This window comes from Rhea americana, unplaced genomic scaffold, assembly GCF_003343005.1.
Source record: "Rhea americana isolate MKP2758 unplaced genomic scaffold, rheAme1 scaffold_35, whole genome shotgun sequence".
Classification (NCBI taxonomy): Eukaryota; Metazoa; Chordata; class Aves; order Rheiformes; family Rheidae; genus Rhea; species Rhea americana.
The window spans coordinates 2,463,358-2,479,166 of record NW_028186479.1 but is presented as its reverse complement, the minus strand read 5'-3'; the positions used below and the strand labels follow the sequence as shown (position 1 = coordinate 2,479,166).

The window sequence follows — 15,809 nt, the reverse complement described above, 5'->3', positions numbered from 1 at the left end:
AACAGTACTATCTTCTATGAGCTACAGAAAAACACTTTGGTCTTCTTCACCAATGTCAGTAGCAGTGTAAGGGATACTGTAGTGCTAGYATGGAAAACATTCAACCTGAAAAACTCTCTAGTTTCAGAGAGCCAATATTACCTGCAGATCTCAAATAATAGTGTTTGCAAGATACAAGAAAGAGGAAAGAAAAACTGAGATTTCTCCAAACRCTTCCTTTGTTCACTGTGGGCTCATTTTAATCATTGGGAACCACTGAATAAATAGAGAGGATTTTATTTTTCACCCTGAYTTCCAACTTGCTTTATTTTAAATCTAAAAATAATCACTGCTCCTTTTCTCTGTGTTGAAATTTAATGACAGTTTCCAATGCRTTATTTTAATTATGCCTCTAAATTTGTTCATAAGCTGTCCAGGTCACAAGGAGAATTAAAAACAAACACTAGTAATGTGTTTCTGCATTGCTTCTACAGGCAGTGATATCTGACTTTTATCCAGAAGCAAAGCTAGCAGGATTCACATGACTAGAAAGGGCATCAGTGCAGTTTGACATTGTCTAAGCTTCTGAAAGTCTGATCTGAACCCTGCAGTGCCCCTGCTAATTTGGGATTTATATGAGAGACACAGGCTTCGTGACTCTAAAACAATACATAGGTATTAGAAACTAAAAACTCCCCTCTAAGCAGTATAAATTYATTTAACAGTGGTGATTCCAGGAGACACAGTAGGTTCCTCATTCATGTAAGTTCTTTCCGGAGACCTTATATAAAAGTAGTGTTTCATAAGTAGTGTTTCATCTACAATTTTCATGATTATCAGAAATTTTGCCCTCATTCCAAAATTCACTAATTAAAAAAAAAGTCAAATCTCAAAGCAAAGGCTAAGATACGTTTTCCCCTAAACTCTTGGTCACGTAGAAAAGAGAATTTCATAATTATTACAGCCTTCTGTTACTTCCAACAACTCCAGGACAGTCTTTCAGAATTTACTAGCAAAAAAAAAAACATTCTCGTAGGAGGCTTAGTCCATAATTTTCTATCACTCACACTGAAGCCAAACTTTTTTCACTTAACAAGTAAGCCTGTTAAGGAATATGCCATTTCTGGTACCTTTTGCTGCATTTCTTTGCTCTCCTTTTATGTACACTGAAGGTCTTTATAGAAAGGTGACTGTCTATACCTTTAGTTCCAGCAATGCCTCCAGCAAAGAGAACAAATTCTTGCTCCTGCTCCCACACGGTGGTTCTGCAAGGTCAGGGTTCAGATGTGCAGAGGTAGGGTCAGAGATCTTGCACCAGCTGCTGCAAATTTTCTGTTGATCAATTAACAAAGACTTCACTGTACAGTGCTGTCAGTCTAGGCCTTTTCACAAGTACTACAATAAACTTTTGAAAATGAATATTCAAGCTARGCCATTGTAATGCCACATATTGCATGAAGTCCTGTGTAGAGTAGCAGACCACAGTTCAGTCACTGCACAGATGCTCTGAAGTGTGGGAGCAGAGCAATCTTTTGTCTTTTCTGCTCTCTCCATTTCTCAGATTAAAAAGATGTAAATACAGAAGTAACTGAACACAACTGTCTTCCACTGCAAAWGACAACTACCACAATAATTTTTCTGTCTTACAGTCTACATATCACAAACCAGCAAACAAGCTATACTATATTTATTAATCACCTAACAGCTAATTTTGTTTTCTAAGTTACCACACGATAGCCATCCTGGTATGTGACCATGGAAAAAYCTGTTCCTTTAGAAGATACCTGAAAAAACTTTATTTGTTCTCTTCTTTCTCATGTTTTCAGGCCTGTAAAATAAGGAGTGAACACATGTGTTTGCAAATTCTATACAGATAATGTCTGAACATTCCTTTCACGGTATTCCTTTCATGGACTGTGAAATAGTAACCGTGATATCTAATTAAAAAAAAMCAAGAAATATGTCAAAATGTATTCAGGCTCATCATTCCATTACACTGAAGCATTTYGGTATTGACTCACCATTTGTCCGCATGATCTGTCATTTCCCATAACAGTATTTCCTTTTTCAGTGAAATAATATTCCTATTATTTCTTTACTGCGGCCTAGAAATCCATTTTACATATTGCCGATTGAAACAATTCAGATCTTTATGTTCACTAGTTAATGAACATTCAGTATTACCATGTTCACCAAAATCACGCACTACATTTCAGAAATACCATTTACAAAGTAGTCTTTGTGAAGAACTTGGCAATATCTTTTTATGTGAATAATGAATCTATCAAAGAGAAATAATGATAAGGCAACTGTAAGTATTCTATCATTCATGTAAAGTTTGATTAAACTATTAGTTTGATTATTTACGTGTGATTAAAAATTTGCAGGTGTCAAACATTTTAAAAAGTTTCATTAAAAATAGTACATTAAAAAATTATGAAAAAAGCCATGTAGAAAGCTAAAGAGTGATCAGAAAACACTACAAAATTAAAAAAAGAAACAAAAAAACAAAACAAAACTGGTGACCTATCCTGTAAGGATGGGAAATGCTAATATTAGGATGCATCCTAAGGAAAAGTCCATAAATGAAAGCAACATAAGTAATCGATGATTGTTACTTAAAAGAGATACTTAATACAAAATAAATACAATTGTTATTTACCATAAATTGTTTAAATTAACTGTTATTTTTTATTTACTAAGAGAATTAAAATTTATATCTGACCTCCCACAGATCTAAAGAAAATTATAGTGCAATTTACCTTGCTTCATTACCAGAAATATTTAGTCTTCATCTTCTAAAAAATGTTTACATTTTTTATTATTCTGGTTTAAGACAGCAGAAATGACTTAGCATTATTGTAGCTGAAGGAGCTATAAGACTTTTCATGTTTTATTATACAAAGATTCATAGGAAATAACACAGAGATTTGGAAATTCAGAGAAGGGAATTAGAAAGGTAAGGTTAATAATTTTTAACTTTAGTGCTATCAGAAAGAAATAAAAATTTAATTCTCATAAAACTGCATGTTGCTTTTCCATTTTGAGATCTCATTCATCTTTTAATCTTCATAATCTTGGGGAAAAAAGTGTAATAGCCGCAATAGAAACAGAACATTTTGAGCAGCAGGGGTTTTGAGAGTCATACCTTTCCACTATATTCACTTGCAATCCTTAAAAAAAGGATTAGCTCTCGGCAGCCAATATGCCAGCTGTTCCTGGGATCCTCAAACTTTGAAGGTCTTATCATGTATTTAGGTATGTACTAACTTACGAAGGCCACTAAGAGTTTCTCRTCTGCAATAAGAAATGTCTTAAAAATCACTCTTGTCCTTTCTCCTTTCATGTTAGGTGGCATAAWGATGAAAAAGAGAGAAACGAAAAAGGTATGTTTTAGGGCAGGAGYCTCTTGGGAGATAGCTGCATATATTACATCTCTCAGCAGGCAGCCAGATCGTTAAGTCTGGGCAGAGCTCTTTGCTGCTGGAAAGAAAATGGCACAAAGAAATCTGCCTTGTTTGCATCTCGACTCAGTCCTTAGTACAAGTGAAAGCAGCCTAAAAATTGTCTGTACCCACATTCCCCTCACAGGTAGCAAGTCCTCCTATGGTAACAGCTTTTGGGGTGACAGGGTGACGCTGTTGCGGATCTTTTTGGATAGGAGTTATCTTTCAGTCAGGGCAGGTTTTAATATCACAACAGAACAGCGCAAAGCAGCCTGAAAACCCAGCAAACTGGGTTAAAACTTTCTCCTCTGTGGTGCTGTATGACTGCAGACAAGCTCAGCAAGTGAAAGGAAGAAACACTGTCTAGAAATGGAGAAAAACAGCCAAATATACAGAATCACCTCAGCAACTGTAAAGAGTCCCCCAGCACCTGCTGACGCCCGTAGGTACCGCATTATCGTTACGTAAATGGTATCGTTCTACCAGTACACCAGAGCAGTCAAACCTGGGGGCCGCAGGTCCTAGCTGACTCTGGAAGGTGCTGAGAACGACAAAGCAAATCTTCATCTTCTCTTCCCAGCAGCTGTGCACAGTGTGAGTAAAGTTTACTATCAAGAACTTCATCCAAATTTCCCATAGCTACATTAGCCGTGGACTGGTTCGGAGGTGCAGTTTGATGGAGCGGACATAGTAAGAGCCTTCAACAAGAAGCAAGTACAGCACTGGAGAAGCTGGACTCAGTCCAGTGGCTTTCTACCCTTTCCACCTCCCCCCCCCCCACCCCCAGTACTGGCAGAAAATAGCAGCAGGCACAATCAGTGCTGGGGAATCTGAACTATTTTAAGTTCACCAGCTTTCACTTCCTAGGGCTCAATAGATCTCAACAGGTGCCAGCAGCAATATTTGGAAAGGGAAGGCAGATACAGCAAGAGTATCAGATTATATAAGTGCAGTTAGTGTCCAGTCCCAGAAAAATCATCTCTCACCATACAAATTAAGTCAGTAAGACTAAGAAGAAAAGTAAAAGATCAGCTTTTTTTACTCCAAGCAGCAACAAAAAAAATCTTTACTAACCTGTAATATACAAACTACATCAAGGAAAGAAGAAACAAGGGTAAAGTACTACTATAGTGCAATTAAAGAAAAATATCTAAACTCTACATAGGCAACCATTGAAAAACCTACTATCTTGGCTTTTTTCTATATGAAAACTGAGTTAATTGCTGCCAATCATTTTCACCTCCTGCTAATTAGTTTCAATTTGTCTTAAAAGCAAATCATGTGCTATTTGAGCAGTTGACCTTGGAAACATTTTTAAGGAGGAAGAACTGACTACTGTATACTAAACATCCAGATGATTTGTTTGCTTTTGGGGGGTAGGAAGTGCTCCATATAGGATTTAAAAGCTGAATAACACAGATGCTTAAACCAATCGTAAGATGCAAGCATGTGGATCAAGAAGCAAGTTGTATTTTTAAGCTCTACTCATAAAAGTCTTGAACCATAGCTTGCTCCTCTCCTAGAGCTGTTGGCAACTCCAGACTAGCTTCACCTGTCTCAAGGGCTCTGTGTAACAGTAAAGTAGAGATCCTAGCAATCTCAAGAATAAAATCTCTACAGCCAGCTATTGAAGTCCAACTTTGAGGAATCATCTTTCTTTTAAGTAACTTCACTATGCATCTTGCATAGTGATTTGAGGACACTTTTTGCATACAAAAATGGTAACCTGTCTTAAGTTTTTATTCCCTCATTTCAAGACTAGGCTTTATCCCATTCCCTTGCAGCTAAGTAAACCTATTGAGAAAAATGTAGTATCGATTTATAGGTTGTTCTTAGCAAAGCCTCGCATGGTTTTTTCAGCTGACTTTGCAGTTGATTTATGGGCTGTCACCAAATCAAGGGTCAGAAGCTGACACCAAATGTCTTCTGCAAGCTTTAATTCCTTATTCATTATAGCGTCTTCTTCATTTATATTCTACTGAACTGAACAACGCAGGATTTCCTCTCCTTTTGTTGGATAGCTTCCTGTTCCTGCAGCTGCCTTCTGCGATGTCAGAACATAGGAGTTTTTAAATGTTGCCCAAGGATTATGTTACCCAAGTCCTTCAAAATAAATCAGATTTGGGAGTTCTACTCCTTTTAGCATCTCTGAGTATCTCAGTTTAAACAGCCAAACCTCCTGTAACAAGCCAACTCCTCCTCTTCCCCAGACAACTTCTTGTTGAGTAAAGATTCAGTGTGGCTTGCCTTGAAACTCACATGTTAACAATACACTGAGAGATTTTTGGTATCTTTTCTCCTTCACTGTAGCAGAAAAAGATTTCTACTACATCAAGTTCTGATATAAGCCCGTTTCACTATATGTATAATTACATATCATTCTTGCCTTCGCATCTGAGCTAAATCAGTTCTTCTGGTGACAGAGTCTGTACTCTGACTCTGCATTTGAATAAAGCATCAGTTGTATTGAATGTGCTGGAATTGGCAGATGGTTGGTCAGTCATTCAGTTTGATATTAATTGCTTCTTTGAGATCCTCTTTCAGTGAAATGAGGACAAAATGCATACTGTTTTATTTTGTTAAAATAAATCACATCTGAAATTCTTTGACTGAAAATTCATCTGCTTGGCGGAGAGTGGGCTTCCTCCCTAGGAGTTAAAAACTGACTAAGAAATTTAATGATGTAAAGATTACATGCTTTCATTCCAGTGTCCTTCCAGACATCATTTTGTTTGGAAGAAAAAAAAGTACAATTTTCTATTAATGCCTGAACAATACTTGTAATTGATGAGCAGTTCTTTTTCCCCAGAAGTTGATCATGCAATTTGTTCATTATTAACAGTCTTTAAATTCTTCACAATAATTTATGAACACGTTCAACTGTACTCATGTGTGCCTTCTAACGGGTCCCGTTGAAGACCATGGTAGCAAGCAGGGACAAGATTAAGTAAAATCAAGACTATTTGACAGTTGTTTTTAATGACTGGACATCTAAAAGAACTAAAGATCTAGGATGAGGGCTAGAGTTCTGCTCTTCACRTATTATCATGGGTCTATTGCAGGACCCAAAGATTTTCTTCAGGAATTAAAGGTACTCTCAAGAACTACCCCACATACTTGTAATCATATTCATACTTCACATCAAAAGCAATCTTTTCCTCAGTATATTAAACATGTGTCTAGCACCTCAAAATCATTATGTCTGATTTAATCTCAAATTCATTACTTCACAGATATGTAAAATGTATGTCACATCGTTTATTCATTGGCCATTAAAAATATATAAAATAGTTCTAAGCTTTTTAAAAGTGTGGGACCCTTTCTATCTGATAGTTCTGTATTGCTATTTCCATCACAGCAATTACAGCAGATGCCAAATGGCACCCATTTCTTATTGATAAACTATATCTTCTAAAGTATTTAAGTAAGTAATGTATCTACTCACCCAAAATATTTTTTAAGACTAGATAATCAATTAAAACTGGAGGCTGCCTACTTCTGCAACAGTAACACTGTTCTAGTTAACTCAGCTAAATGCTTTGTTTCAGAAGGAAGTCTCTTCCTCACATCAGAGGACTCAGAACTCCTATGCCTTTCCCCTGTTCTCTCACCTGCACTTTTCCTTGGGTCCCCTCCACAGTCATATTTCCTTTTTTCCTAAGCTGATAGCACAGTACAGTGGCCACTCCAGTTTTTCCCTCCTCTTAGCGTATTTTTGACGATACCATGCATGATATCCAGTCTTCACACTCAGATACTTGAAATCATTAGTGAATGTTTTAACAGCTCAGGTCTACTTGTGAACAATTTGCAGGTACAACAATAGCATAGCTGGTGTTCTTAATTTGAGTAAAATGCCTTACTCAGTCTTGGGGATAGATCCCAAACTAGCAAGAATCACTTTAGTTCCACAAATTTTAAATGGGCAGTGTAAATTTATACCAGCCAACACTTTAGTTTCGCAATATCACAGGGTCTCTTGGCACCTCATGTGCTTCATCTGGAAAAATGGATAAACTTGGGACCAACACCGAGAAAACAGATTTTGCCTCTGTGCTGGGCTTTCTTAGGTAAACAATGAAAATGGCTTAGTGGTCTATCTATCTGCTGCATTTTGTTTTACAACTATGTGAGAAATACTCATTAACCAGATGTTATTGACATTGGCTAAGTCTCTTCCCTGAAATAATATACTAAGCCCGTATGAAGGAACCACTAGAACAGTGCAGACAGCTACTTGGATACTGTGGTCTCCCTGTTTCTTGGCCCATGGCTGCACGAGGGATGGGCCAGTTGGGTTCCGAGCAGAAGAGGCCTCCTGGACCTCTTCCGAATGTTGTGACCTTGAGCTACCTCTGGACTGGTGGATACCACCATCATTGGTCTTCCTATCCACTCAAAACCTCAATTAATTCTGCCCACAGTGGTTTTATCAGAAGACACTAGCTGGCAGAAAATACTACAGTCAGAGTGTCCAAAGCACCAAAACCAGTGCAGCAATACCAGCCCTTTTCCTACCTGTCTTTTTAAAAGTTTACTGGGTTCAGCCATCATTATCACGCTGTCTTCAGGCAGACTGTACAAGGTGTAAAACTTGCGATGATGACATCTTCGAATTAATCCTGTATTATTGTCACATAGTATTGAATCAAGTCTCTTCGTGAAAGACAATTTCACTACTTTATTTCTAGTAGCTTCCTGTCTGCAAGATTCACAGACATCAGAGACATTCTAGCTATGTTTTTGAGAATGGCTACAGTGCATCTCTCTCCTGCTACCTAAGTTAGTAGACTGACTCCAGTATCAAGCCAGTCACCAAAAACAAAGTGTTTTTTAAAAATTGAAATCTTTACCACAAAGGTCAAGGAGATGGATTTTCCCTTGTGTCAGTAGGGGCACCCTGGAGTGATGGCAAGAACATCAAGTGGCTGTATGAGATATTTAGAGAAGGAAAAACAAGGTGAAACCAAAGATTCTGAAAAGCTTTGGGTAATGCAGTGAGCTTCTCAGGGGAGCTAATTAGCCTGGGCTTAGTGCTGGGCTCATGCAGCTCTGCTACCTCTGTTTCTGCAGCTAGTGTCTTCTTGGTACTGAGCTGTATTACATACACAGACCAAATCATTTGGGGCTAGCTGGGCATCTCTAACATGGCACTTTAACCCTGAGTATAGAAGACCAGAGAGCTGCACTGAAGCTGACAAGACATCCAGGTGGGAGTAGTAGGGCATACTCACACTTTTCTGCTGAAAGCTATTAAAAAAGGAAAAACATATCAGCTAACCTGTTAATCATGCAGGTAAAATGACCATTACAAAAATACAGAGGAGGTAAGAAAAATAATTATTTTCCTAGAAAGCTAGCATGCCCCATCCTTTCAGCATAAACAAGCCAACAAATGAACAAGAACTTTTGTCAGAGTGAAGATGTGCAAGGCATATTCCTAAAACAGAAGAAAGCATGTTTAGGCACAGCAGAGCAAAAGAGGAGGTTCACACACTCAGCAGGATTTCTAAGCTTATGAATAAAGACGACAACTGAGTGAGAGCAGAGCCAAAACTCAGAGTAAAAACTACATAGCAATATTCACACCTTTAATGAAGCCAGGGAATTTCTGGCTCTCCATCTTTTGTGCTTTAAATATGATATTCCTGGCATTTTGCCTCTTTGTGCATGTGTGTGTGTGTTTTGGTAATGAAAAGAAATCCTAGCTTTAAAGAATGTTTCTGATGAAATACCCTCTTTACAAACTCTGAGGTCAGGGCCACATAAGCATCAAAATGCTGGGCCCAAAGATAAGCAAAAATAAAATCAGATCAGAGTGAATTTTATCTCCCAGAACAGTGTCCTGTCAGGTACACAGATTATCCTTTTCATTATATAGGTCTCCAAGTCACTTCTAGGCATGCTGCAGCCATATATATTTCCTTCTGGAGCTACTTTGGAGCTAAGTTGTAAGTACARTCTAAGTCTCCTCTCACCAGCCCCATAAATTTGTAAGGTAGGAAAACTCTAAAATAATGTGAAAAAGTATTTCATCAGTTCCTGTTGCCCTACAAAATATTTTGGCAGCCCAATGTTATTTTCTTTAGACCATCTTTCAACACGTTTGCTGGGAATGCCATAGCTGGACAAGTCTGCTCTTAAAAAAAAAATCAAGTACCACACTCATAAAAATTTTAACTTATAATAGTGATGGAAAAGGTCACAAATGTAAATGGCTGTGAATGGTTACAAGTAGAGTTTCTCAGAGGTCTGTCTGGGCCTGGAGAAGGAGGCAGATTCACCCTCATCAGGTTTGCAGATGACCTGAAACGGGGGAGAAGGTGACAGTCTGTACTCTGTACCAAACGCAGCTGACACGCTCGAGGACAGGGCTGCTATTCAGAGGCACCTAGGCAGGCTGGAGGAATAAGCTGACAAGAAACTCATTAAATTCAACCAGGACAAATGCAGTGTCGTGTATCTGGGACAGATGAATGCCTTGCAGGGTATAGGCTTGGACTTCCTGGCTGGCGAGCAGTTCCTTTGAGAAAGGCCTGTGGGTCTTGAGGGGCAGACTGGAGGTAAGCAGGAGCCGGGAGAGCCCTGACACTGATGAAGGCTAACAGCATCCGGGGCTGTCATCAGCAAGAGCATAGCCAGGACATCGAGGGAAGTGATTACTATCCTTTGCTGGGTCCAGTTTTGGGCCCTCTCAAATCAAGGAAGATGTTGATAAACTGCTGTGAGTGCGGCAGAGGGCTCCTGAGGGCAATCGGGGCTGGAGCACTTRCCCTGTGAGGAGAAGCTGAGGGAGGGGATTTTGGTCAGCCAGGTGAAGCGAGATCCTCCTTCCCTTTGGGGGACCTACCTACAGCCCCCAGTACCTACAAGTAACCACTGTGGAAGTGGCTTGGAAAAGGGAAGTTTCTCATTGATTTGGGATGGTCTCACTCAACAGAAGTGTGTGCTAATAGACATTAAATAGATTCTGGATCTCTGAGAAATTTAGCAGTAGGGGAAAAAAAAAGAAGTTTCCAGATATATAGCCAGGGGCCCAGGTATCCTACAAGAGCAAATGCAAAAACAGGTAGAGAAGGAAACAGCAGTCAATACAGGCCTCTTGCTTGTTGCAATGTATTCCCCTTCTTTATTGCTTGTCCTACCACCTCAGCTTAACAAGCTCTGCATTAATTCCTTTTGAGGGGATCTAGCTGATGAGTTATATTAGTTTAAAGTTAAGTTTGTTGGCAGACAGAACAAAGGAAGTAAATTTGGGGAGTAATCATAACTATGCTACAGGGGTGAGACAGCAGAAGATAAACACTGTATGCCTGTGCATTTACCAACTGAAATGCTTTCAACTTTGTAATTGGATTAATGGACATTAACTTTGGTATATATTGTCCACATCACCTTTTAGAATGAATTTTCGTGAGAGAACGTTTGCCCACTCTACATTCACCCATGCTGTTGACTTGGCTCATTTCCTTGAATGGRCTATCTTCTTTACGGACAACCCTCCCACTGAAAAGCGGAGAGGAATTTGACCTCCATCCTTTACCCTACTACTGACAGCTAAACCACTAGTGTGRAGTAGTTTGTAACAATTTCATTTTACAAAGAAGTTATAAAGCTACTAATATATATCCCACCCTACCTTAAGTCACCGGAGAGTACTACCAAGGTACCTTGTGGATCCTCTAAGAAGATTAGGTTTGACTGTTTTGGAAAATAATTAGTTAATCAGCACTAAATCAGCTTTAATGGGGAAGGAGGCACTGAAAACATTTGGAATATTGTGAAATTACAAAATGGTCAATATGGAAAGGTATATATTTTACTGTGACAGTGGATAAGCTTTTACATTTTCAGGCTTTGACAGTCYCCATCTGAATAATGCCAATATATATGCCTGATAAGCTGAAAATCTGGTGTGGCATACCTTCCCATAACAGCCCACTTCATCACTGATTTTACAGATACTTTCCACGTAGCACTTTTAGGCTGAATTGCTGAATGCTCTCTGTCAACTCGCGAGGACCAGCTGTGGCTCCTTAACGCGAGGATAAGTTTGGGATTTCCCCACCTTGCGGTACAGTGGGTGTAGCTTCCTGGGCTGTGAGCGTATGGTGCGTGTAGTGAACATGTTGACTGCAGGGCTTTCATTGCACACACTTCTCAACAGAATTTCCGGTCTGAGTCAGCCAGAATTCTCCCCGGGGCTTTTACTGTGGCACGGCTCTTCGGCAAGCACAGACCTCAGAGTCACAGCCTGGCCCTGGCAGATGCTATTCTTATCACTGGTGTRGGCTACGAGATATGGCAACTACATACAAATGGAAAATCCCTGTGGTAGCTACCAATACTTTCCAGACTAACGCTTGAACCACTAACATTCAGAACATGAAAGACCAACTGCAGTCTCTGAAGGTAACTTCTAGGGAATTACACTGACCTCTTCAGAGGGAGTTTCCCCCTAATCCTGAAAGAAGTTAACAAAAATACTCAAATAGAAGCTGTATAGGTCATTAATATTTGAGATTATTTACCTCCTAGACTATTTTCTTTGTTAATTTTACCTAGAAAATGTAATGGGTTTTGACTCAATTTTATTGTTATTTCTTCAGTGGCCCTGAATCCCATAAAAATCTCATAAGGGAAGAACTCTCTGATTCCAGGTGGTAAAAATCAGAAGCACCTTCATTCTCCGCCTACTTTTCTTCTTTGATCTTGTGCTTTGCTGTAGTTCTGTCCAAGCAGTTAAACACAATTTGATACTCATGATTTAAGTAACAAAGAGCTTGTGGATTTAAACAGTTTAGTATATTCAATGAGGTTGAGCATTTCAGTTCTTACAGTTATTTAGACTAACTAGGAAAATTCAAGCCTTGTTTTCCTAACTGGAGTTTCACTTTTTGTCTAAAACATACCTAATGAGCTTGGCTACCAGTCTCTGCAATTGCTCTCAGATGCAAAATAATTTATTTTCAGTCGTGTTGAAATTAAAAAGCATCCGAAAACACTCGTGCTTTTGCTGCAATAAGACTATTTTGATTTTAAGGTAGAAAACAAGCAGAGCTGAGAAGAAAGATCTGACTGTTCTTCCTCACACAACTCTGTGGTGAAGAACATAAAATCTAACTAATTATACTTCCCACTGCAAGAGGCCTCTACAAGAAGAGACCAGATGTTCAGTTTTAAAGTTTGGAAGACTGAATAAGAGACAGGAATGAGAGATGGAAGGTAGGCACAGAATAATCATATCATATGCTTTAAATCCACCAACACTACTAAAAAAAAAAAAGGCTTTTGTAATGTGGCTATGAATCTTATACTAAACGTAAATCTATAAAAAATGATCTGTAATACAAACCCACTGAATAAGCCCCATTTTCACTTTGTAAAAGCAATGCTGTTGTTTAAGAAACTGAAAAGCCTTTTCTTCCCCGAGAGTTTTCAAAGCTGTACTGTTTACTTTAGACAAGGTAGAGCAATGGCAGCTATATGGGATGCTGCTTGCAAACTGAAGAACCCACAAAGTCTTTATTCCCTCTTGTGCCTGGAAGTATCCCCAGAGATAGATATAACACTGTCAAGCTCTACYATTCATCATGCCTATTTAAATACACCACACTGCACTACTCACTACATTGGTGAGTCTACTTTGTAAAATCTTAACATAGAATTTGGCTTTTAGTTGGGTCAAGTAACTAAGAAAAATGTTTTTCTCTGTAATAGAAATGAAAACAAAATAACTTAGTTGTGCATTTCTGAGGTTATGTTTCTGTTAAGATACATTTGTTTTTGCTTTTGCTTGTGGAAGCAATGGTAAGAGTGACAGAAACTGTATTTTTTTGACAATTCTGGTACTACAACTGTATATTAGTCACCTTGCTAAACAATACAGACCATCTTTCAGATACTCTGGAGAYAAGCATGCTATGCAGAACCACTTTACCCACAACCATTCCCTCCTAACTTCTATGCCCAGTCATTGGTAGAAACAACAAGGTTTTTCACATGGGTAACAGAATTGAAAGATCTAATCCAAAATCACCATTCAACATAAATCGAAGGTAGAGATCTGAAACTTTAGAAAGAGAAGCTATTAACCAATGTTTCTTTTCTGTTTCTTCTCCCTAGAGTTAGGTTATATTGTTCTTGCCTTTCTTGGAGTATTGAAAAAAATATATAGTATTTATTCATTAGTTGTGAAATATTTGCAATAAATACTGGTTTTGTTAAAAGACAATAAATAGTAAGTTTAAGTTTTCTCCAAATACAAAAATTGGAAAAGTTTTGGCATTTACTTCTTTTCCTGAAACACTGCATTCCACCAATGTAACATCTACCCTCCCTTTTATTGATGACTGGCATTACTTCTTCATTTTTTGTGAGCCATTCATTCCTCTTTCCATGGGGCTGGCACAATATCTTAACCATATAAATAAGCCTATCCACAGGTAGGACCTCAGTGAGAATAAAAGTCATATTTATATAGAATATTTGTTTCCTACTTAAGGTTTGGTATTGAATTATTGAATATTGTAAAAATAACAAAATAACAGATGATGAAGTAGGTTTGAGTTTTCCTTTGAATACAAATCGAAATTACTATTTGCACAGTATCAATTCTTAAATTGTATTGAAAAGCTGAGTCATCTTATTGAGGATAAAATTCTGGTGGGGCAGATTAACTGCTTTTCAGTGAATCCCCACTTTTTGTGGGAGTTGTGTTCACTACCAATGTGGTGCTTGACTGTACATTAATTACCAAGAAAATGTCCTACCACTAACATGGGAGGACATGTTATAATAAACTACTTAAAGATTACTGTGCTAAGGACTGGCTGAACAATTGGACTAGAATTTATTCTCATCCTCTGATAGGATTTACAAAAACAGTGCAATCTTTCTGAATGACTTCAGGAAAAGCAAGAAGGAATCCAGAATTGACAGTATGATTAATATTAATACTGTAGTGATGCTCCAGTCTGTTTTCTTAAAAAGGATCCTGAAATTATAGCTATAGTGCTGCTGTTCCTCACTTCATCTATGTCTGAGTCCATGCTTCCTCAAGATTGAGTATCTGAAGAAATTAGCAGAAGATAAAGGCCACCAGGTCTTTAGCTGGTGTGAGCTGGCACAGCACCGCTAATGGGCAACAGAGCTATAGCAATTCATACCAGCTCAGGATATTCCAAATTAAACATTTTTGCAACCTGAAAGGAAAGGCAGAGGCTACATGCCACAAAGCAGAGTCAGAATCTTTTAGTTACTTTCTTTTGTACTAGTGTTAAGGGGCATAGTGGGGATGAAGGGAAAAATGAAAATTGAATCATGCTTATGCTGAAGGAAGAAACAACAGAGAAAAATCAAGTCACAATGAAACATCAAATGGTGTATATGGAGTAGGAGGGGTGAGTCCGTTGTATTTGGTACTTTAGTAAGGCTAATTTGTATGTGAAAAATGTGAAACAGGATGCAGAAAGCAACACATGGCAATATGAATGAGGTAACTAAAACCATTTAGTGCATTTCCTATCAAAATTTGAGCATATGCAAAAATAGAATGGCAAGAATCCGTTTTAGAGTACATAGTGGTTGTTTACACATGTTCTTTTATGCTTACTGGAAATTATCAAAGTGCTTTTTGTACAAAAGCAACTTGAAAGGTCTGTGACTGTGAATATTTTAGTCAGCCTAAAAAACCTCTGAAAAATATTAGCTGGAGAGGAGGTGTGAATTTCACACTCACTGAGCGAGTGTGAAACCTCACTCACTGAGCTGTAGGACCATGAGTTTACCTCTTGCAGAAGTGAGTGTCATTTCTGTGGTGGGTATCAGAGAATTTCGTTGCTGAGGTTGCTTTGGGCCTGTCAGCTTTCATACGTCCTTTGCCTGTTTTGATCACCCAGGATCTGTGTGTGCTTCCTTAGCTATCTTTCATATTTGCAAGCATCTATCCTGCTTGGGAACTCTCAGCAAATATACTTGTGTGTGTGTGTGTGTGTGTGTACTTGTTTGTGGGTGTGTACTTGTGTGTGTTCAAGTGTTTGCCAATACATTAGGCACTGACAGAATTGCATCTGGCTCAAAGAAACTACTGGATATCTACTCTGACAGCATTCCAGTATTAGTAATGACATTCAGCTGAAGCAGACACATCTATGGAACAGTCACGCATTTATCTGGTCTTTTGAACAGAGATGCTAACTTGAATTGGAAAGCGCAAAGCCYTTTCTGAGCACTCATGAGGCAGTTGGGAATAAGGAATCTAGAAGACTTAAGTCTTTTTCCATCTTGTTCCTTGGAGCCTGAATATGCAAGAACGAAGMGCAGCCTGAGGGAGGTTTCTCCTTTGCTCGAGCCTAAGCCTCTAACATCAAAACGAAGAGCTTG

General features: G+C 38.5%; 1 long non-coding RNA gene across 1 annotated transcript; it reads right to left on the bottom strand.

The window, feature by feature from the left end:
• Nucleotides 1-260: 260 nt before the first annotated feature.
• LOC146591967 (uncharacterized) lies at nt 261-4,124 on the bottom strand. Its single transcript, XR_014896685.1, has 2 exons — nt 3,931-4,124; nt 261-1,311 (listed from the first exon to the last, which is right to left on the bottom strand). It is a non-coding gene; the product is annotated as an uncharacterized LOC146591967 (long non-coding RNA).
• Between the last annotated feature and the right edge of the window lie 11,685 nt (nt 4,125-15,809).